The following is a 21763-nucleotide window of genomic DNA, read 5'->3' on the forward strand; positions in this document are numbered from 1 at the left end:
TCCACTTCTTTTTTCATGAGCCCCTCCCTTTTATACCCTTGTGCACTATCCTGACTTCTCCTCCTGTCTGCTTACTTTGTGCCTTCCAATGCACAATGCAAACTACAGGTAGTGCTGTAGGGCCCACACCCTTTTACTTGCCGTACAGAGCAGCTCTGGAGCTGTTACAGTGCCCAGCTACTGCAAGAAATCAGCTTGAATGCTTCAGGGGCTGGGGCACAGCCAACATGAGCCCCACACCGAAGGAGGGTGGAGGTGTTTAATGTGAACTAGGGGTCATCCAAGCACCGCAAAAGGCCGCCATGCCCTGCACGCCCCTTTTCTCTTTTCATATGCAGACGAGGGTTGAAGCCAACTTTGACCCACTGCTGGGATGACATCACCGTATGCAAATCCATCTGCTGCAGGCCTTCCCCCAGGAATGCTTGCACTAGTTGTTGCATTTGGTTTGTTGTTTGGGGGTGCTTCAGTATTAGGCAGCCTTCTGCCCTCCCATGTTCATCTGAAAATATGTGTTCTCCCTGCAGTTGTTGTCCCCAGATGAGAGTTCCCTTGTGCTGCCTCAGTTGAATCTCCTTTACTTGACAGAGATGTGCCTGAGCAGCGGCCCTCCCCAGCCCTATCCCAAATCATACTTATTTTGCATAGGAGATACCATGGTCATGAAGATTGTTCTCCCAGGGTGAGGTTCATTCATTGCATTCTGGGTATGCTGACCCCTGTGATTTCCCCAAATGTGGGAAACTCGACTGCATTATTTGTGGTAGTGGGGGACTGTGTTTGTGCTTTCCTCTGGTCAGCTCTGGTAAAAGTCAGATTTATTTGTCTCAGATCTTCCTCTAGCCTTGTTCTTCTTTCGAGAGTTTCCTTGTGCTGCCTCAGTTGGATCTCTTTCACTTGACAGGGGGGTGCCCGAGTAGCGACCCTCCCCAGCTCTAGCCCAACTCCTACTTACCTGCCAGGTGAGATACTATGATCATGAAGGTGCTTCTCCCAGGGCAAGGCTCACCCATTGCACTCTGATTTCCTTAAATGTGGGAAGCTTGACTGCATAATTTGTGTTTCCCCTGGTCGGCTCTCGTATAATTCAGATCTCTTTGTCTCAGGTCTCTCTCCAGCTTAGTTTGCTGTCTGTTTCCACTTCTTTTTTCATGAGCCCCTCCCTTTTATACCCTTGTGCACTATCCTGACTTCTCCTCCTGTCTGCTTACTTTGTGCCTTCCAATGCACAATGCAAACTACAGGTAGTGCTGCAGGGCCCACACCCTTTTACTTGCCGTACAGAGCAGCTCTGGAGCTGTTACAGTGCCCAGCTGCTGCAAGAAATCAGCTTGAATGCTTCAGGGGCTGGGGCATAGCCAACATGAGCCCCACACCGAAGGAGGGTGGAGGTGTTTAATGCGAACTAGGGGTCATCCAAGCGCCGCAAAAGGCCGCCATGCCCTGCACGCCCCTTTTCTCTTTTCATATGCAGACGAGGGTTGAAGCCAACTTTGACCCACTGCTTGGATGACATCACCGTATGCAAATCCATCTGCTGCAGGCCTACCCCCAGGAATGCTTGCACTAGTTGATGCATTTGGTTTGTTGTTTGGGGGTGCTTCAGTATTAGGCAGCCTTCTGCCCTCCCATGTTCATCTGAAAATATGTGTTCTCCCTGCAGTTGTTGTCCCCAGATGAGAGTTCCCTTGTGCTGCCTCAGTTGAATCTCCTTTACTTGACAGAGATGTGCCTGAGCAGCGGCCCTCCCCAGCCCTATCCCAAATCATACTTATTTTGCATAGGAGATACCATGGTCATGAAGATTGTTCTCCCACGGTGAGGTTCATTCATTGCTTTCTGGGTATGCTGACCCCTGTGATTTCCCCAAATGTGGGAAACTCGACTGCTTTATTTGTGGTAGTGGGGGACTGTGTTTGTGCTTTCCTCTGGTCAGCTCTGGTAAAAGTCAGATTTCTTTGTCTCAGATCTTCCTTTAGCCTTGTTCTTCTTTCGAGAGTTCCCTTGTGCTGCCTCAGTTGGATCTCCTTCACTTGACAGGGGGGTACCCGAGCAGCGACCCTCCCCAGCTCTAGCCCAACTTCTACTTACCTGGCAGGTGAGATACTATGATCATGTAGGTGCTTCTCCCAGGGCAAGGCTCACCCATTGCACTCTGGGTGTGCTGCTCCTTCGATTTCCCCAAATGTGGGAAACTTGACTGCATAATTTGTGTTTCCACTGGTCGGCTCTCGTATAATTCAGATCTCTTTGTCTCAGGTCTCTCTCCAGCCTAGTTTGCTGTCTGTTTCAACTTCTCTTTTCTTGAGCCGCTCCCTTCTATGCCCTTGCGCACTATCCTGACTTCTCCCGTCTGCTTACTTTGTGCCTTCCAATGCACAATGCAAACTACAGGTAGTGCTGCAGGGCCCACACCCTTTTACTTGCCGTTCAGAGCTGCTCTGGAGCTGTTACAGTGCCCAGCTGCTGCAATAAATCAGCTTGAATGCTTCAGGGGATGGGGCATGGCCAACATGAGCCCCACACCAAAGGAGGGTGGGGTGTTTAATGCGAACTAGGGGTCATCCAAGCACCGCAAAAGGCCGCCATGCCCTGCACGCCCCTTTTCTCTTTTCATATGCAGATGAGGGTTGAAGCCAACTTTGACCCACTGCTTGGATGACATCACCGTATGCAAATCCGTCTTCTGCAGAACTTCCCCCAGGAATGCTTGCACTAGTTGTTGCATTTGGTTTGTTGTTTGGGGGTGCTTCAGTATTAGGCAGCCTTCTGCCCTCCCATGTTCATCTGAAAATATGTGTTCTCCCTGCAGTTGTTGTCCCCAGATGAGAGTTCCCTTGTGCTGCCTCAGTTGAATCTCCTTTACTTGACAGAGATGTGCATGAGCAGCGGCCCTCCCCAGCCCTATCCCAAATCATACTTATTTTGCATAGGAGATACCATGGTCATGAAGATTACTCTCCCAGGGTGAGGTTCATTCATTGCATTCTGGGTATGCTGACCCCTGTGATTTCCCCAAATGTGGGAAACGTGACTGCTTTATTTGTTGGTAGTGGGGGACTGTGTTTGTGTTTTCCTCTGATCTCTGGTAAAAGTCAGATTTCTTTGTTTCAGATCTTCCTCTAGCCTTGTTCTTCTTTCGAGAGTTTCCTTGTGCTGCCTCAGTTGGATCTCCTTCACTTGACAGGGGGGTGCCCGAGCAGCGACCCTCCCCAGCTCTAGCCCAACTCCTACTTACCTGCCAGGTGAGATACTATGATCATGAAGGTGCTTCTCCCAGGGCAAGGCTCACCCATTGCACTCTGGGTGTGCTGCCCCTGCGATTTCCCCAAATGTGGGAAACTTGACTGCATAATTTGTGTTTCCCCTGGTCAGGTCTCGTATAATTCAGATCTCTTTGTCTCAGGTCTCTCTCCAGCCTAGTTTGCTGTCTGTTTCCACTTCTCTTTTCTTGAGCCGCTCCCTTCTATGCCCTTGCGCACTATCCTGACTTCTCCTCCTTTCTGCTTACTTTGTGCCTTCCAACGCACAATGCGAACTACAGGTAGTGCTGCAGGGCCCACACCCTTTTACTTGCCTTACAGAGCAGCTCTGGAGCTGTTACAGTGCCCAGCTGCTGCAAGAAATCAGCTTGAATGCTTCAGGGGCTGGGGCATAGCCAACATGAGCCCCACACCGAAGGAGGGTGGAGGTGTTTAATGCAAACTAGGGGTCAGCCAAGTGCTGCAAAAGGCCACCATGCCCTGCACGCCCCTTTTCTCTTTTCATATGCAGACGAGGGTTGAAGCCAACTTTGACCCACTGCTTGGATGACATCACCATATGCAAATCTATCTGCTGCAGGCCTTCCCCCAGGAATGCTTGCACTAGTTGTTGCATTTGGTTTGTTGTTTGGGGGTGCTTCAGTATTAGGCAGCCTTCTGCCCTCCCATGTTCATCTGAAAATATGTGTTCTCCCTGCAGTTGTTGTCCCCAGATGAGAGTTCCCTTGTGCTGCCTCAGTTGAATCTCCTTTACTTGACAGAGATGTGCCTGAGCAGCGGCCCTCCCCAGCCATATCCCAAATCATACTTATTTTGCATAGGAGATACCATTGTTATGAAGATTGTTCTCCCAGGGTGCGGTTCATTCATTGCACTCTGGGTATGCTGACCCCTGTGATTTCCCCAAATGTGGGAAACTCGACTGCATTATTTGTGGTAGTGGTGGACTGTGTTTGTGCTTTCCTCTGGTCAGCTCTGGTAAAAGTCAGATTTCTTTGTCTCAGATCTTCCTCTAGCCTTGTTCTTCTTTCGAGAGTTCCTTTGTGCTGCCTCAGTTGGATCTCCTTCACTTGACAGGGGGGTGCCCGAGCAGCGACCCTCCCCAGCTCTAGCCCAACTCCTACTTACCTGCCAGGTGAGATACTATGATCATGAAGGTGCTTCTCCAAGGGCAAGGCTCACCCATTGCACTCTGGGTGTGCTGCTCCTGCGATTTCCCCAAATGTGGGAAACTTGACTGCATAATTTGTGTTTCCCCTGGTCAGGTCTCGTATAATTCAGATATCTTTGTCTCAGGTCTCTCTCCAGCCTAGTTTGCTGTCTGTTTCCACTTCTCTTTTCTTGAGCCGCTCCCTTCTATGCCCTTGCGCACTATCCTGACTTCTCCTCCTTTCTGCTTACTTTGTGCCTTCCAACGCACAATGCGAACTACAGGTAGTGCTGCAGGGCCCACACCCTTTTACTTGCCTTACAGAGCAGCTCTGGAGCTGTTACAGTGCCCAGCTGCTGCAAGAAATCAGCTTGAATGCTTCAGGGGCTGGGGCATAGCCAACATGAGCCCCACACCGAAGGAGGGTGGAGGTGTTTAATGCAAACTAGGGGTCAGCCAAGTGCCGCAAAAGGCCACCATGCCCTGCACGCCCCTTTTCTCTTTTCATATGCAGACGAGGGTTGAAGCCAACTTTGACCCACTGCTTGGATGACATCACCATATGCAAATCTATCTGCTGCAGGCCTTCCCCCAGGAATGCTTGCACTAGTTGTTGCATTTGGTTTGTTGTTTGGGGGTGCTTCAGTATTAGGCAGCCTTCTGCCCTCCCATGTTCATCTGAAAATATGTGTTCTCCCTGCAGTTGTTGTCCCCAGATGAGAGTTCCCTTGTGCTGCCTCAGTTGAATCTCCTTTACTTGACAGAGATGTGCCTGAGCAGCGGCCCTCCCCAGCCATATCCCAAATCATACTTATTTTGCATAGGAGATACCATTGTTATGAAGATTGTTCTCCCAGGGTGCGGTTCATTCATTGCACTCTGGGTATGCTGACCCCTGTGATTTCCCCAAATGTGGGAAACTCGACTGCATTATTTGTGGTAGTGGTGGACTGTGTTTGTGCTTTCCTCTGGTCAGCTCTGGTAAAAGTCAGATTTCTTTGTCTCAGATCTTCCTCTAGCCTTGTTCTTCTTTCGAGAGTTCCTTTGTGCTGCCTCAGTTAGATCTCCTTCACTTGACAGGGGGGTGCCCGAGCAGCGACCCTCTCCAGCTCTAGCCCAACTCCTACTTACCTGCCAGGTGAGATACTATGATCATGAAGGTGCTTCTCCCAGGGCAAGGCTCACCCATTGCACTCTGGGTGTGCTGCCCCTGCAATTTCCCCAAATGTGGGAAACTTGACTGCATAATTTGTGTTTCCCCTGGTCGGCTCTCGTATAATTCAGATCTCTTTGTCTCAGGTCTCTCTCCAGCCTAGTTTGCTGTCTGTTTCCACTTCTCTTTCCTTGAGCCCCTCCCTTCTATACCCTTGTGCACTATCCTGACTTCTCCTCCCGTCTGCTTACTTTGTGCCTTCCAATGCACAATGCAAACTACAGGTAGTGCTGCAGGGCCCACACCCTTTTACTTGCCTTACAGAGCAGCTCTGGAGCTGTTACAGTGCCCAGCCGCTGCAAGAAATCAGCTTGAATGCTTCATGGGATGGGGCATGGCCAACATGAGCCCCACACCAAAGGAGGGTGGGGGTGTTTAATGCGATCTAGGGGTCATCCAAGCAGCGCAAAAGGCCGCCATGCCCTGCACGCCCCTTTTCTCTTTTCATATGCAGATGAGGGTTGAAGCCAACTTTGACCCACTGCTTGGATAACATCACCATATGCAAATCCATCTGCTGCAGGCCTTCCCCCAGGAATGCTTGCACTAGTTGTTGCATTTGGTTTGTTGTTTGGGGGTGCTTCAGTATTAGGCAGCCTTCTGCCCTCCCATGTTCATCTGAAAATATGTGTTCTCCCTGCAGTTGTTGTCCCCAGATGAGAGTTCCCTTGTGCTGCCTCAGTTGAATTTCCTTTACTTGACAGAGATGTGCCTGAGCAGCGGCCCTCCCCAGCCCTATCCCAAATCATACTTATTTTGCATAGGAGACACCATGGTCATGAAGATTGTTCACCCAGGGTGAGGTTCATTCATTGCATTCTGGGTATGCTGACCCCTGTGATTTCCCCAAATGTGGGAAACTCGCCTGCATTATTTGTGGTAGTGGGGGACTGTGTTTGTGTTTTCCGCTGGTCAGCTCTGGTAAAAGTCAGATTTCTTTGTCTCAGATCTTCCTCTAGCCTTGTTCTTCTTTCGAGAGTTCCATTGTGCTGCCTCAGTTGGATCTCCTTCACTTGACAGGGGGGTGCCCGAGCAGCGACCCTCCCCAGCTCTAGCCCAACTCCTATTTACCTGCCAGGTGAGATACTATGATCTTGAAGGTGCTTCTCCCAGGGCAAGGCTCACCCATTGCACTCTGGCTGTGCTGCCCCTGCGATTTCCCCAAATGTGGGAAACTTGACTGCATAATTTGTGTTTCCCCTGGTCGGCTCTCGTATAATTCAGATCTCTTTGTCTCAGGTCTCTCTCCAGCCTAGTTTGCTGTCTGTTTCCACTTCTCTTTTCTTGAGCCGCTCCCTTCTATGCCCTTGCGCACTATCCTGACTTCTCCCGTCTGCTTACTTTGTGCCTTCCAACGCACAATGCGAACTACAGGTAGTGCTGCAGGGCCCACACCCTTTTATTTGCCTTACAGAGCAGCTCTGGAGCTGTTACAGTGCCCAGCTGCTGCAAGAAATCAGCTTGAATGCTTCAGGGGCTGGGGCATAGTCAACATGAGCCCCACACCGAAGGAGGGTGGAGGTGTTTAATGCGAACTAGGGGTCATCCAAGCGCCGCAAAATGCCGCCATGCCCTGCATAACCCTTTTCTCTTTTCATATGCAGATGAGGGTTCCAGCCAACTTTGGCCCACTGCTTGGATGACATCACCGTATGCAAATTCGTCTCCTGCAGACCTTCCCCCAGGAATGCTTGTACTAGTTATTGCATATGGTTTGATATTTGATGGTGCTTCAGTATTAGGCAGCCTTCCGCCCTCCCATGTTCATCTGAAAAGATGTGGTCTCCCTGCAGTTGTTGTCCCCAGACGAGAGTTCCCTTGTGCTTCCTCAGTTGAATCTCCTTAACTTGACGGGGGAGGGGCTGCCCGAGCAGCCACCCTCCCCAGCCCTATCCCAACTCATACTTATTTTGCATATGAGATCTCTATATCATGAAGATTGTTCTCACAGGGTGAGGTTCATCCATTATATTTTAAAATAGGAAGGTTCAAATTACATATTTGAATTGCATCTATGTGCTGGATTCAAATGTCCCCCCCCTTCCTTTCTCAATTGTGCCCATCAGCAGCTATTCTAAGGTTGCTGCCAATGGGTGTGACACATTAATTTCTTCTGTGGGGTACACTGGACTCCACAAGGATTCACATTGGGGTGTAGAGTAGGATCTTGATCTGAGGCACCAACCGGCTCAAAGCTTTTGACTGTTCCCAAGATGCTCAGCGCATTCTCCTCTATAACCCCGCTTCCATGAACAGGGAGCTCAGTTTGTAGTTGTTGCCTTCAGTAGCAGGCCACTTAACAGGGGCCTGCCTCAAGCAGCCTATTCTTAGCTATTAATTTTGACAAGAAAAGAAGAACTTTTTTTATGAGAATCTACAAGGGCTGCAGCAGGCTAGGTCTAATAGACATCTTTACTGCAGCTTCATCACTCCCAGCGGCACTGTATACTCCCGTGCCCTGGTTGCTGGGTCACTGCAGCGGAGGCTCCGGTTTCTTCCTAAGGTCAGTCACACACAATGTAACACCCCGGTATAACAAGTGTGTAAACTATGTGGAACAGGTCAGGGATACCTTGATGGACTATTCCTCCTTCAGCAGCAGCTCTTCTCTATTCCTGGCAGAGAGGCAAGGTTTCCCCAGACACAAAGAAAGGCAGGCAGGGCTTTGTATGAAAGAATAAATGGTTTACCACATAACTCAGAAAAGGAACTGATTACAGTAGGGAAGGGAAAGATTTGATTCAAGCAACTTAAACACAGACACCATATACACTTTAAGTCATTACACAAATGGTAATATAACTAAATCTGAGATTAATACTATGTTGCTTAGTAATAGAAATCAACTTATGCAGACAATATTTAAGTCCCAGATAACATTGGTGTCACTGCAGGGAGTCTCTATGTGCACGTTGGGGCCCGGTTATGTTGTTACATAGTTATATGCAGCTATTGTCTCCTTTAGCTGTGAACAAAATATTGTAGCTCTGTGTAGTAAAGATGATTGTTTAAAACAAACTGGAGCTGCTTCCCATGTAAATCGCTGCATAGGTATAGTAAATATAGGATAATGTCCTTTGCAGTGGAGTAGGTTTCAGTATAAATATGGATTTATCTCACCCAGTCAATAGATGTTTCTGAGGCAGTTTCCCCTCAGATGTAGGCCAGTCAGCATTGGTATAAAGGCTTTATACTCTCCTGTCTCTGACACTTGCTGTGCACTCTCTTGGCTGAGAGTGTCATGGCGTTCTTACTTGTTAATTGCTGCACTTCCACTGCTGTATTTTGCACTACTGCTTACTCTCTCATGCAATTTTCAGCTTATTTGTCTCCCCTCTCTCAGCTGCTCATCTCTGCGTAATGGCGTCGCCAGCTCTTTCCTCACCATGGCTCCAACTGACTTCTCAAACTGCTGTTCAATTTTCTTTTAAATAAACTTTATTTAAAATGGCACAGGCAACTACACTGTTGTCAAAAATGTCCTTGTTGTTATGGGATATCACACGTGCCCCCCCCCCAAAACATGCGTGTCCTCACGCATTTTGGTTTTATCCCTATATAAACTTCTCACTATATCCAGTCACATTCATTAGTGAACACAGATTATGTCTGAAACATTAACATTTATCAACATTTTTAACATCAGTATCTGATAGGTATAATTCCTTTTGTGCTATAGTACATTAACACATGCTCCTGGAGCAATCGGTTGAAATCTGGACAGTATATGGTCTTGAAAAGTTTGTCTAGGAAACCTCAACCCCCCTGCCATGGATGAGTATTGAACTCTTTCTAAACTGTCTTTGGGACATGCTGTACAAAACTGCAGCTGACTATGGTGGTTTTCTGTTTTGCAAGCCCTAGTCTTCTTGCCTCCTTGTCGGTGACAAACCACCTTAGTCTGCTGTAAATACATTTTATGAGCCTCTTCCATTCCATCTTGGGATTCAGTATCACAGCTGGTTTGGGACAATAGATTCTGGAGAGAAAGAGGCAGCAAGGTTCTTCTTACAGAACAGGTTGGACAGTTTCGGCACCATCTCTTGATGTCTTCCCTCATTTCAACCCAAAAGAACTTTTTCCAGATGCTTGTTTCCATCCTTTTGCACCCAGGGTGACCTGACTTGTCGTGATATTCTTCAAGCACATAACAAGCACTTTGTCTTGGAATTACAAGTTGACTGATCCTATAATGAGTATTAGGATCCACACTACATCGAACCAACTGTCCTTTCTCTTCAAACAGCCTTTCTCGCTGTCTCAACAACTTCAGGAGTTCTGGCGAGGATTCTTGCCTTTGTCGCTTGGTCAGGTGTTTCCCAATCTTCAGTAAGGCTTTGAGGTGTCTTATCATCTGACTTTTATCTTGCAGGTGGTCAAAACTGGTTCCTTGAATAGGTTGCTCACAGTTTCTAGAACTGGATGCTATATTATTCATGCCTAACATTGAAGCATTCTTTCGGATAATCTGGACACTGGAGATGGGCATTTCTATCATTATTTGGCTAGCCTTATTTTTTTCATGTTCCTCTCTTACAGATAATTCTGTTATCATTCTTCCCTTTTGTTTGGCTATCCCAGGTTGAAGGCCTTGTTTCTCCTGGAGCTTGTCAGTTTGAAACTCTCCTTGGAGTGCTGCTACGAGCTCCTCACAGCAGTTCCGCAACACATTCATGCCCACTATCACTGGAGGCAATCCATCATCTTGGGCAGTGGTGATGCCTTGCTGTGGTAGCACTGTTCGTCCGATTTGAATTTCAGCTTCCCAGTATCCTTTGCAAGGGATGCAGTGCCCATTGCTTGCAATCGGGTTTATCAATGTGGAAGTTGACGGAAACATCTGTTCCTCAGTCCAATGCTGCTCAAACTGTGTTGCTTGTATTGTGGTCACTTGTGATCCAGTGTCTAAGAGAGTGGGCATTGAGACTCCATTGATGCAAACTTGAACCACCGGGCATTGGCTAACATAACGGGTTAACCACATGAATTTGGAGTTTAAATGATCTGGCTGCTCAAATTCTCTCTTAATTTGTCCGCTTCCTTCACAGCTTTGAAAAATGGGTCGCCTTTGGGAGGCAAAGTGGTTGGAAAAAAGTGTCTCCCTGTTTCTATGTAGGTCCCATTGGGAACTGTTCAGTGGTCTCCTCTCCTGGCACCATTCCATTTCTTCATGGAGCAGTGCCTGCTGTCTCTTCAGAATCTGCAGGTCTCTGCGCATCTCTGTCACACCACGTGTCAGTTCAGCCAGCAGACTTCGTAACTCACTAGAAGAGTCAAATATGCATGTCTTTGAACATGGCACTGTCACTCCTTTTACTGTAGGTGGGTAAGTAGCTCCTTTAAAACTTGACTCCTGGGCATCAGAATTCTCTTGATACCGTGGCATCTCTGGAATAGACTCTTGTGGAACAGCCCCTGAAGTAAGACTGGAGCCTAGAACTTTAATCGCAGCCTCTTTAAAATCCAGGAATGTGCTTCCAGGCTTCTGCAATCTCAATAGTCGCAGCTGAGTTTTTACAAATTCGCCCCTTGCACCTTCAGTGAACTGGTCCAATTACATTTTCTCTTTGTCATGCACTTCCTCAGGGTCTGCTTGCTGAACATCTCTGAGTGCTTCCTGAAAGCTGAGGGCATAGCCCCGTAGTGACTCTCCTGGTTGTTGCTTTCGAGCAAAGAAGTGCATTTTAAGTTCTGACACTGTCCTTGTGTCAAATGTGGTAGCAAGCCTGTTGAGGATCTGGTCCACAGTCTTCTTCTCTTCAGTAGGCCAGGAAGTAACCTCTCTAAGTGCAAGCCCTTTCAACTGTCCCATCAAGATCTCCACCTTTTGCTGCTCTTTCAGCGGGTACAGACGAAACAAAGACTGCAGTAGTATCCTCATCAGTTTATTTTTGTCAATTACCATTTTAATAATCGGGTAAAGAAAATTAAGTGGATTTTTGAAAGAAAACAATACTGTCAATATACTATTAAAACAAATTAAAATGGTAAAAGTTATTGTACTTTAAGTAAAAATAAAAGAGCAAAAATATCAATCCCAGTTTTGGATTACTTTAATTAACAAAAAAAAATGCATATAGCAGAGGATAGTTTCAATCTGCCTACCTCTGGGCTATGGACCCAGCATGCTTCCATTACAGTACTCTGCTGCACATGTAATTGCAAGAGATCCTGAAGCACTCACTCATCATGGGAAAGTACCAATGTGTTTCTTCATTGGTTGATGGAAGAAACATCTTACAAAAACTCTCCAGATTATTGACTATTTAAAGTTTTTCTTGGAAACGTTCTAGATGAATGCTTATCAGCCTTTGTCAGTATATACTTTTGCAAAGTGTCGCTGTGGCGCAATCAGTTAGTGTGTACGGCTATTAACCAAAAGGTTGGTGGTTCAATCCCACCCAGGGACGTAATTGACCTTGTTATCAGATTTAGGTGATCTTTAAGTAGACAAGTCAAAATTTCAAAAACCCCTCTTATGGTGTAGGGTACCTGGCCTTCTCTGATGTAATCAGAGTTAGATTTGATTCAGTGATTTTATAAAAACAGCTAGGAAGCACAATTTAGCAGTGGTTTGCAGAGAAAAAGAAATATGCTGGCAAAAAAATCCAATTGAGTGATTAAACAGCTCTTCATTTTCTGGCTTTACTTTTATGCTAACAAATTTGTTCTCTGAAAAGTGTCCACAAAGCCAAATATCTGATTAACATCTTTGTAGGGATGGTTTTTCACCTATTACTAAATTAAACTTGCTTCATTGGAAAGGCAGCAAGATGCATCCTCATTTCAATATCTACTGAAATAATACAGGTTGACACCAGGAAACATTAACGCCACTGCATCCTTGCTGCTTTCTCATGTGGAAGTCTGTTTAATGTGAAAACAAGGTGATATCTAATTAGCACACAGGTAAGGAATTAAGAAAATCTTTATTTAAGGGTGAAGATGTTTCTCACAAAATCGTTGCCCCAATGCATCATTGAAATTCAAGCTGGAAAGATGATTTTAATATATCACTTGTACATTTTGTATTGCTCTTCTGGTGACAATGTAGTTTGTTTTTGTCAATTACCATTTTAATAATAGGGTAAAGAAAATTAAGTGGATTTTTGAAAGAAAACAATACTGTCAATATACTATTAAAACAAATTAAAATGGTAAAAGTTATTGTACTTTAAGTAAAAATAAAAGCTAAAATATCAATCCCAGTTTTGGATTACTTTAATGAACAAAAAAAAATGCATATAGCAAAGGATAGTTTCAATCTGCCTACCTCTGGGTTATGGACCCAGCATGCTTCCATTACAGTACTCTGCTGCACATGTAAGTGCAAGAGATCCTGAAGCACTCACTCATCATGCGAAAGTACCAATGTGTTTCTTCATTGGTTGCTGGAAGAAACATCTTACAAAAACTCTCCAGATTATTGACTTTTTAAAGTTTTTCTAGGAAACGTTCTAGATGAATGCTTATTAGTCTTTGTCAGTATTTACTTTTTGCAAAGTGTGTCTGTGGCGCAATCGGTTAGTGTGTTCAGCTATTAATCAAAAGGTTGGTGGTTCAATCCCACCCAGGGACGTGATTGACCTTGTGATCAGATTTTGGTGATATTTAAGTAGACAAGTCAAAATTGCAAACCCCCTCTTATGGTGTAGGGTACCTGGCCTTCTCTGATGTAATCAGAGTTAGATTTGATTAAGTGATTTTATAAAAAAAACAGCTAGGAAGCACAATTTAGCAGTGAGTTGCAGAGAAAAAGAAAAATGCTGGCAGAAAAATCCAATTGAGTGATTAAACAGCTCTTCATTTTCTGGCTTTATTTTTATGATAACAAATTTGTTCTCTGAAAAGTGTCCACAAAGCCAAGTATCTGATTAACATCTTTGTAGGGATGGTTTTTCACCTATTACTAAATTAAACTTGCTTCATTGGAAAGGCAGCAAGATGCATCCTCATTTCAATATTTACGGAAATAATACAGGTTGACACCATGAAACATTAACGCCACTGCATCTTTGCTGTTTTCTCATGTGGAAGTCTGTTTAATGTGAAAACAAGGTGATATCTAATTAGCACACAGGTAAGGAATTAAGAAAATCTTTATTTAAGGGTGAAGATGTTTCTCACAAAATCGTTGCCCCAATGCATCATTGAAATCCAAGCTGGTAAGATGATTTTAATATATTACTTGAACATTTTATATTGCTCTTCTGGTGATAATGTAGTTTGTTTTTGTCAATTACCATTTTAATAATCGGGTAAAGAAAATTAAGTGGATTTTTGAAAGAAAACAATATTGTCAATATACTATTAAAACAAATTAAAATGGTAAAAGTTATTGTACTTTAAGTAAAAATAAAAGAGCAAAAATATCAATCCCAGTTTTGGATTACTTTAATTAACAAAAAAAAAATGCATATAGCAGAGGATCGTTTCAATCTGCCTACCTCTGGGTTATGGACCCAGCATGCTTCCATTACAGTACTCTGCTGCACATGTAAGTGCAAGAGATCCTGAAGCACTCACTCATCATGGGAAAGTACCAATGTGTTTCTTCATTGGTTGATGGAAGAAACATCTTACAAAAACTCTCCACATTATTGACTTTTTAAAATGTTTCTAGGAATCGTTCTAGATGAATGCTTATTAGCCTTTGTCAGTATGGACTTTTGCAAAGTGTTGCTGTGGTGCAATCAGTTACTATGTAAGGCTATTAACCAAAAGGTTGGTGGTTCAATCCCACCCAGGGACGTAATTGACCTCGTTATCAGATTTTGGTGATCTTTATGTAGACAAGTCAAAATTTCGAAAACCCCTGTTATGGTGTAGGATACCTGGCCTTCTCTGATGTAATCAGAGTTAGATTTGATTCAGTGATTTTATAAAAACAGCTAGGAAGCACAATTTAGCAGTGGGTTGCAGAGAAAAAGAAATATGCTGGCAAAAAAATCCAATTGAGTGATTAAATAGCTCTTCATTTTCTGGCTTTATTTTTATGCTAACAAATTTGTTCTCTGAAAAGTGTCCACAAAGCCAAGTATCTGATTAACATCTTTGTAGGGATGGTTTTTCACCTATTACTAAATTAAACTTGCTTCATTGGAAAGGCAACAAGATGCATCCTCATTTCAATATCTACTGAAATAATACAGGTTGACACCAGGAAACATTAACGCCACTGCATCCTTGCTGCTTTCTCATGTGGAAGTCTGTTTAATGTGAAAACAAGGTGATATCTAATTAGCACACATGTAAGGAATTAAGAAAATCTTTATTTAAGGGTGAAGATGTTTCTCACAAAATCGTTGCCCCAATGCATCATTTAAATTCAAGCTGGAAAGATGATTTTAATATATCATTTGTACATTTTGTATTGCTCTTCTGGTGACAATGTAGTTTGTTTTTGTCAATTACCATTTTAATAATCGGGTAAAGAAAATTAAGTGGATTTTTGAAAGAAAACAATACTGTCAATATACTATTAAAACAAATTAAAATGGTAAAAGTTATTGTACTTTAAGTAAAAATAAAAGAGCAAAAATATCAATCCCAGTTTTGGATTACTTTAATTAACAAAAAAAAAATGCATATAGCAGAGGATAGTTTCAATCTGCCTACCTCTGGGTTATGGACCCAGCATGCTTCCATTACAGTACTCTGCTGCACATGTAAGTGCAAGAGATTCTGAAGCACTCACTCATCATGGGAAAGTACCAATGTGTTTCTTCATTGGTTGATGGAAGAAACATCTTACAAAAACTCTCCAGATTATTGACTTTTTAAAGTTTTCTAGGAAAACGTTCTAGATGAATGCTTATTAGCCTTTGTCAGTATGTACTTTTGCAAAGTGTTTCTGTGGTGCAATCGGTTAGTGTGTTTGGTTATTAACCAAAGGGTTGGTGGTTCAATCCCACCCAGGGATGTTATTGACCTTGTCATCAGATTTTGGTGATCTTTAAGTAGACAAGTCAAAATTTCAAACCCCCTCTTATGGTGTAGGGTACCTGGCCTACTCTGATGTAATCAGAGTTAGATTTGATTAAGTGATTTTATCAAAAAACAGCTAGGAAGCACAATTTAGCAGTGGTTTGCAGAGAAAATGAAATATGCTGGCAGAAAAATCCAATTGAGTGATTAAACAGCTCTTCATTTTCTGGCTTTATTTTTATGCTAACTAATTTATTCTCTGAAAAGTGTCCACAAAGCCAAGTATCGGATTAACATCTTTGTAGGGATGGTTTTTCACCTATTACTAAATTAAACTTGCTTCATTGGAAAGTCAGCAAGATGCATCCTCATTTCAATATCTACTGAAATAATACAGGTTGACACCAGGAAACATTAACGCCACTGCATCCTTGCTGTTTTCTCATGTGGAAGTCTGTTTAATGTGAAAACAAGGTGATATCTAATTAGCACACAGGTAAGGAATTAAGAAAATCTTTATTTAAGGGTAAGATGTTTCTCACAAAATCGTTGCCCCAATGCATCATTGAAATTCAAGCTGGAAAGATGATTTTAATATATCACTTGTACATTTTGTATTGCTCTTCTGGTGACAATGTAGTTTGTTTTTGTCAATTACCATTTTAATAATCGGGTAAAGAAAATTAAGTGGATTTTTGAAAGAAAACAATACTGTCTATATACTATTAAAACAAATTAAAAAGGTAAAAGTTATTGTACTTTAAGTAAAATAAAAAGAGCAAAAATATCAATCCCAGTTTTGGATTACTTTAATTAACAAAAAAAAAATGCATATAGCAGAGGATAATTTCAATCTGCCTACCTCTGGGTTATGGACCCAGCATGCTTCCATTAGAGTACTCTGCTGCACATGTAAGTGCAAGAGATCCTGAAGCACTCACTCATCATGGGAAAGTACCAATGTGTTTCTTCATTGGTTGATGGAAGAAACATCTTACAAAAACTCTCCAGATTATTGACTATTTAAAGTTTTTCTAGGAAACGTTCTAGATGAATGCTTATTAGCCTTTGTCAGTATGTACTTTCACAAAGTGTCGCTGTAGCGCAATCAGTTAGTGTGTACGGCTATTAACCAAAAAGTTGGTGGTTCAATCCCACCCAGGGACGTAATTGACCTTGTGATCAGATTTTGGTGATATTTAAGTAGACAAGTCAAAATTTCAAACCCTCTCTTATGGTGTAGGGTACCTGGCCTACTCTGATGTAATCAGTTAGATTTGATTAAGTGATTTTATAAAAAAAACAGCTAGGAAGCACAATTTAGCAGTGGGTTGCAGAGAAAAAGAAATATGCTGGCAGAAAAATCCAATTGAGTGATTAAACAGCTCTTCATTTTCTGGCTTTATTTTTATGCTAACAAATTTGTTCTCTGAAAAGAGTCCACAAAGCCAAGTATCTGATTAACACCTTTGTAGGGATGGTTTTTCACCTATTACTAAATTAAACATGCTTCATTGGAAAGGCAGCAAGATGCATCCTCATTTCAATATCTACTGAAATAATACAGGTTGACACCAGGAAACATTAACGCCACTGCATCCTTGCTGCTTTCTCATGTGGAAGTCTGTTTAATGTGAAAACAAGGTGATATCTAATTAGCACACAGGTAAGGAATTAAGAAAATCTTTATTTAAGGGTGAAGAGGTTTCTCACAAAATCGTTGCCCCAATGCATCATTGAAATTCAAGCTGGAAAGATGATTTTAATATATCACTTGTACATTTTGTATTGCTCTTCTGGTGACAATGTAGTTTGTTTTTGTCAATTACCATTTGAATAATAGGGTAAAGAAAATTAAGTGGATTTTTGAAAGAAAACAATACTGTCAATATACTATTAAAACAAATTAAAATAATAAAAGTTATTGTACTTTAAGTAAAAATAAAAGAGCAAAAATATCAATCCCAGTTTTGGATTACTTTAATTAACAAAAAAAAAATGCATATAGCAGAGGATAGTTTCAATCTGCCTACCTCTGGGTTATGGGCCCAGCATGCTTCCATTGCAGTACTCTGCTGCACATGTAAGTGCAAGAGATCCTGAAGCACTCACTCATCATGGGAAAGTACCAATGTGTTTCTTCATTGGTTGATGGAAGAAACATCTTACAAAAACTCTCCAGATTATTGACTTTTTAAAGTTTTTCTAGGAAACGTTCTAGATGAATGCTTATTAGCCTTTGTCAGTATATGCTTTTGCAATGTGTCTCTGTGGCGCAATCAGTTAGCGTGTTCGGTTATTAACCAAAAGGTTGGTGGTTCAATCCTACCCAGGGACGTAATTTACCTTGTTATCAGATTTTGGTGATCTTTAAGTAGACAAGTCAAAATTTCAAACCCCCTCTTATGGTGTAGGGTACCTGGCCTTCTCTGATGTAATCAGAGTTAGATTTGATTAAGTGATTTTATAAAAGAACAGCTAGGAAGCACAACTTAGCAGTGGGTTGCAGAGAAAAAGAAATACGCTTGCAGAAAAATTCAATTGAGTGATTAAACAGCTCTTCATTTTCTGGCTTTATTTTTATGCTAACAAATTTGTTCTCTGAAAAGTGTCCACAAAGCCAAGTATCTGATTAACACCTTTGTAGGGATGGTTTTTCACCTATTACTAAATTAAACTTGCTTCATTGGAAAGGCAGCAAGTGATGTCATCCAAGCAGTGGGTCAAAGTTGGCTTCATCCCTCGTCTGCTTATGAAAAGAGAAAAGGGATATGCAGGGCATGGCGGCCTTTTGCGACGCTTGGATGACCCCTAGTTCGCAATAAACACCCCCACCCTCCTTCGGTGTGGGGCTCATGTTGGCCATGCCCCAGCCCCTAAAGCATTCAAGCTGATTTCTTGCAGCAGCTGGGTACTGTAACAGCTCCAGAGCTGCTCTGTAAGGCAAGTAAAAGGGTGTGGGCCCTGCAGCACTACCTGTAGTTTGCATTGTGCATTGGAAGGCACAAAGTAAGCAGACGGGAGGAGAAGTCAGGATAGTGCACAAGGTTATAGAAGGGATGGGCTCAAGAAAAGAGAAGTGGAAACAGACAGCATACTAGGCTGGAGAGAGACCTGAGACAAAGAGATCTGAATTATACGAGAGCCGTCCAGGGGAAACACAAATTATGCAGTCAAGTTTCCCACATTTGGGGAAATCGCAAGGGGCAGCACACCCAGAGTGCAATGGGTGAGCCTTGCCCTGGGAGAAGCACCTTCATGATCATAGTATCTCACCTGGCAGGTTAGTAGGAGTTGGGCTAGAGCTGGGGAGGGTCGCTGCTCGGGCACTACCTTTCAAGTGAAGGAGATCCAACTGAGGCAGCACAAGGGAACTCTCAAAAGAAGAACAAGGCTAGAGGAAGATCTGAGACAAAGAAATCTGACTTTTACCAGAGCTGACCAGAGGAAAGCACAAACACAGTCCACCACTACCACAAATAATGCAGTCGAGTTTTCCACATTTGGGGAAATCACAGGGGTCAGCATACCCAGAATGCAATGAATGAACCTCACCCTGGGAGAACAATCTTCATGACAATAGTATCTCCTATGCAAAATAAGTATGATTTGGGATAGGGCTGGGGAGGGCCGCTGCTCAGGCACATCTCTGTCAAGTAAAGGAGATTCAACTGAGGCAGCACAAGGGAACTCTCATCTGGGGACAACAACTGCAGGGAGAACACATATTTTCAGATGAACATGGGGTGGCAGAAGGCTGCCTAATACTGAAGCACCCCCAAACAACAAACCAAATGCAACAACTAGTGCAAGCATTCCTGGGGGATGGCCTGCAGCAGATGGATTTGAATATGGTGATGTCATCCAAGCAGTGGGTCAAAGTTGGCTTCAACCCTCGTCTGCATATGAAAAGAGAAAAGGAGCGTGCAGGGCATGGAGGCCTTTTGTGGTGCTTGGATGACCCCTAGTTCGCATTAAGCACACCCACCCTCCTTCGGTGTGGGGCTCATGTTGGCCATTCCCCAGCCCCTGAAGCATTCAAGCTGATTTCTTGCAGCAGCTGGGCACTGTAACAGCTCCAGAGCTGCTCTGTAAAGCAAGTAAAAGGGTGTGGGCCCTGCAGCACTACCCGTAGTTTGCATTGTGCATTGGGAAGCATAAAGTAAGCAGACGGGAGGAGAAGTCAGGATAGTGCACAAGGGTATAGAAGGGAGGGGCTCAAGAAAAAAGAAGTGGAACCAGACAGCAAACTAGGCTGGAGAGAGACCTGAGACAAAGAGATCTGAATTACATGAGAGCCGACCAGGGAAAACTCAAATTATGCAGTCAAGTTTCCCACATTTGGGGAAATCGCAGGGGCAGCACACCCAGAGTGCAATGGGTGAGCCTTGCCCTGGGAGAAGCAACTTCATGATCATAGTATCTCACCTGGCAACTAAGTAGGAGTTGGGCTAGAGCTGGGGAGGGTCGCTGCTCGGGCACCCCCCTGTCAAGTGAAGGAGATCCAACTGAGGCAGCACAAGGGAACTCTCGAAAGAAGAACAAGGCTAGAGGAAGATCTGAGACAAAGAAATCTGACTTTTACCAGAGCTGACCAGAGGAAAGCACAAACACAGTCCCCCACTACCACAAATAATGCAGTCGAGTTTCCCACATTTGGGGAAATCACAGGGGTCAGCATACCCAGAATGCAATGAATGAACCTAACCCTGGGAGAACAATCTTCATGACCATGGTATCTCCTATGCAAAATAAGTATGATTTGGGCTAGGGCTGGGGAGGGCCCTTGCTCAGGCACATCTCTGTCAAGTAAGTTGCATTTGATTTGTTGTTTGGGGGTGCTTCAGTATTAGGCAGCCTTCTGCCCTACCATGTTCATCTGAAAATATGTGTTCTCCCTGCAGTTGTTGTCCCCAGATGAGAGTTCCCTTGTGCTGCCTCAGTTGAATCTCCTTTTGGAGAAGACCTCAATAAGATTGTAGCTGATCTGGCTACTGCTAAAACAGCTTGCCTACCTAGTATGACTCCTACCACGCAGAAGGCTAAAAGTACTTTTCTTGGCCCTTTCATCCTCCAGGTAAAGCGTACCCAAGGTCAGGCATACCCAAAGCAAGCTCATGTTTCCAGACCTGCCAAGCCCAGACTGAAGCAATCCTGGGCTGCCCATCAGCCTGCTTCCAAAACGGACAAGCCTGCCGCATGACGGTGCAGGCCTCCCTCTGGGGGATCCCAGGGTGGGGGGCCCGACTTCTAGGTTTGGCAAAGAAAGGTATAATTCTAAGCTAGAGAATTCTGTTTGGAGCTCACCTTGTACTTTGTGAAGAAATAATCAGCATTGTGGCTGAGCAGATACATGTAGTGTGTGGCTGCAAACTGCATGGATCTGCTGCATTGTAATGCTGATTCTTTTTTTTTGCAAAGTACCAATAGCTTCATATAATGTTCACAATTTTTATGCAGGATCAAATAGCTCAATAGGTAGGGTGTTTGATTAGAATTCAACAGGTTATAGGTTTGAATCCTGGGTATGGTAGTTTGAGATGTGTTATTTAATAAAGTATGTTGTTCTGACTGCCGGCATCTTATCACCTGGGATATCATACTAAATAAATGGAGTTGATCAAATTTTTTTTTTTTTAACTAGGGACAATTTCCAGATACTTCTCTTTATAACTGAGATTGCCCCCTGGAACTTCACATCAGTTGACAACTATGCATGAGTGGGCAGTGCTTGCCCTGGATCTGTCCACCCATTTATGTGCCGCCATAAAATAAAGCATGACTAACAGTTATCCTGGGCGTACACTACACAATTATCTGTCAGGCTATCTATCCAGTCTGGATGGATGGAATGAAAATCTGGTAATGTATAGGAGCAAATGTCAATTAACCATTTGCTCCCAAACACTAGAAAAGTGGTCAAAAATGGTCATTACACAAATTGGTTAAACCCAAAATTTAACCAATTTGTTTAGGGGACCATTTTTGTCCATTTTTTAGTGTTTGAGAGTAAATCGTTGATGGTCATTTGCTCACATAGATAACCGGATTTCTATTCCAACCAGCCAGTGTTGGAGAGATGGTCTGCCAGATTACATAATGCATACCAGAGCCATAACTAGACTTTTTGGTGCCCTGTGACAGAGAATTATATGCCCTCCCCCCCATTTTTGCAATATGGACAAAAGGCGCATGCCTTGTGGGGAAGGG

The 21763-nt window shown here is 43.6% G+C and overlaps 15 non-coding genes across 15 annotated transcripts; 11 read left to right on the forward strand and 4 right to left on the reverse strand.

The window, feature by feature from the left end:
• Nucleotides 1-631: 631 nt before the first annotated feature.
• On the forward strand, nucleotides 632-795 carry LOC135029737 (U1 spliceosomal RNA). The gene has a single exon (XR_010225833.1). It is a non-coding gene; the product is annotated as a U1 spliceosomal RNA (small nuclear RNA).
• Nucleotides 796-1767: 972 nt separating this feature from the next.
• On the forward strand, nucleotides 1768-1931 carry LOC135029747 (U1 spliceosomal RNA). The gene has a single exon (XR_010225843.1). It is a non-coding gene; the product is annotated as a U1 spliceosomal RNA (small nuclear RNA).
• A 152-nt stretch (nucleotides 1932-2083) lies between these two features.
• LOC135029759 (U1 spliceosomal RNA) lies at nucleotides 2084-2246 on the forward strand. The gene has a single exon (XR_010225854.1). It is a non-coding gene; the product is annotated as a U1 spliceosomal RNA (small nuclear RNA).
• Nucleotides 2247-2916: 670 nt separating this feature from the next.
• Nucleotides 2917-3081, forward strand: LOC135029829 (U1 spliceosomal RNA). Its single transcript, XR_010225918.1, has one exon. It is a non-coding gene; the product is annotated as a U1 spliceosomal RNA (small nuclear RNA).
• A 149-nt stretch (nucleotides 3082-3230) lies between these two features.
• LOC135029786 (U1 spliceosomal RNA) lies at nucleotides 3231-3393 on the forward strand. Its single transcript, XR_010225880.1, has one exon. It is a non-coding gene; the product is annotated as a U1 spliceosomal RNA (small nuclear RNA).
• A 674-nt stretch (nucleotides 3394-4067) lies between these two features.
• LOC135029728 (U1 spliceosomal RNA) lies at nucleotides 4068-4231 on the forward strand. Its single transcript, XR_010225825.1, has one exon. It is a non-coding gene; the product is annotated as a U1 spliceosomal RNA (small nuclear RNA).
• Nucleotides 4232-4383: 152 nt separating this feature from the next.
• LOC135029836 (U1 spliceosomal RNA) lies at nucleotides 4384-4546 on the forward strand. The gene has a single exon (XR_010225924.1). It is a non-coding gene; the product is annotated as a U1 spliceosomal RNA (small nuclear RNA).
• Nucleotides 4547-5220: 674 nt separating this feature from the next.
• Nucleotides 5221-5384, forward strand: LOC135029729 (U1 spliceosomal RNA). The gene has a single exon (XR_010225826.1). It is a non-coding gene; the product is annotated as a U1 spliceosomal RNA (small nuclear RNA).
• A 152-nt stretch (nucleotides 5385-5536) lies between these two features.
• LOC135029774 (U1 spliceosomal RNA) lies at nucleotides 5537-5699 on the forward strand. The gene has a single exon (XR_010225868.1). It is a non-coding gene; the product is annotated as a U1 spliceosomal RNA (small nuclear RNA).
• Nucleotides 5700-6373: 674 nt separating this feature from the next.
• LOC135029750 (U1 spliceosomal RNA) lies at nucleotides 6374-6537 on the forward strand. Its single transcript, XR_010225846.1, has one exon. It is a non-coding gene; the product is annotated as a U1 spliceosomal RNA (small nuclear RNA).
• Nucleotides 6538-6689: 152 nt separating this feature from the next.
• Nucleotides 6690-6852, forward strand: LOC135029860 (U1 spliceosomal RNA). Its single transcript, XR_010225944.1, has one exon. It is a non-coding gene; the product is annotated as a U1 spliceosomal RNA (small nuclear RNA).
• An 11828-nt stretch (nucleotides 6853-18680) lies between these two features.
• LOC135029772 (U1 spliceosomal RNA) lies at nucleotides 18681-18844 on the reverse strand. Its single transcript, XR_010225866.1, has one exon. It is a non-coding gene; the product is annotated as a U1 spliceosomal RNA (small nuclear RNA).
• Nucleotides 18845-18995: 151 nt separating this feature from the next.
• On the reverse strand, nucleotides 18996-19159 carry LOC135029943 (U1 spliceosomal RNA). Its single transcript, XR_010226015.1, has one exon. It is a non-coding gene; the product is annotated as a U1 spliceosomal RNA (small nuclear RNA).
• A 674-nt stretch (nucleotides 19160-19833) lies between these two features.
• LOC135029866 (U1 spliceosomal RNA) lies at nucleotides 19834-19996 on the reverse strand. Its single transcript, XR_010225948.1, has one exon. It is a non-coding gene; the product is annotated as a U1 spliceosomal RNA (small nuclear RNA).
• A 152-nt stretch (nucleotides 19997-20148) lies between these two features.
• On the reverse strand, nucleotides 20149-20312 carry LOC135029917 (U1 spliceosomal RNA). Its single transcript, XR_010225989.1, has one exon. It is a non-coding gene; the product is annotated as a U1 spliceosomal RNA (small nuclear RNA).
• Between the last annotated feature and the right edge of the window lie 1451 nt (nucleotides 20313-21763).

The sequence above is a fragment of the Pseudophryne corroboree genome, unplaced genomic scaffold (genome assembly GCF_028390025.1).
Source record: "Pseudophryne corroboree isolate aPseCor3 unplaced genomic scaffold, aPseCor3.hap2 scaffold_493, whole genome shotgun sequence".
Classification (NCBI taxonomy): domain Eukaryota; kingdom Metazoa; phylum Chordata; class Amphibia; order Anura; family Myobatrachidae; genus Pseudophryne; species Pseudophryne corroboree.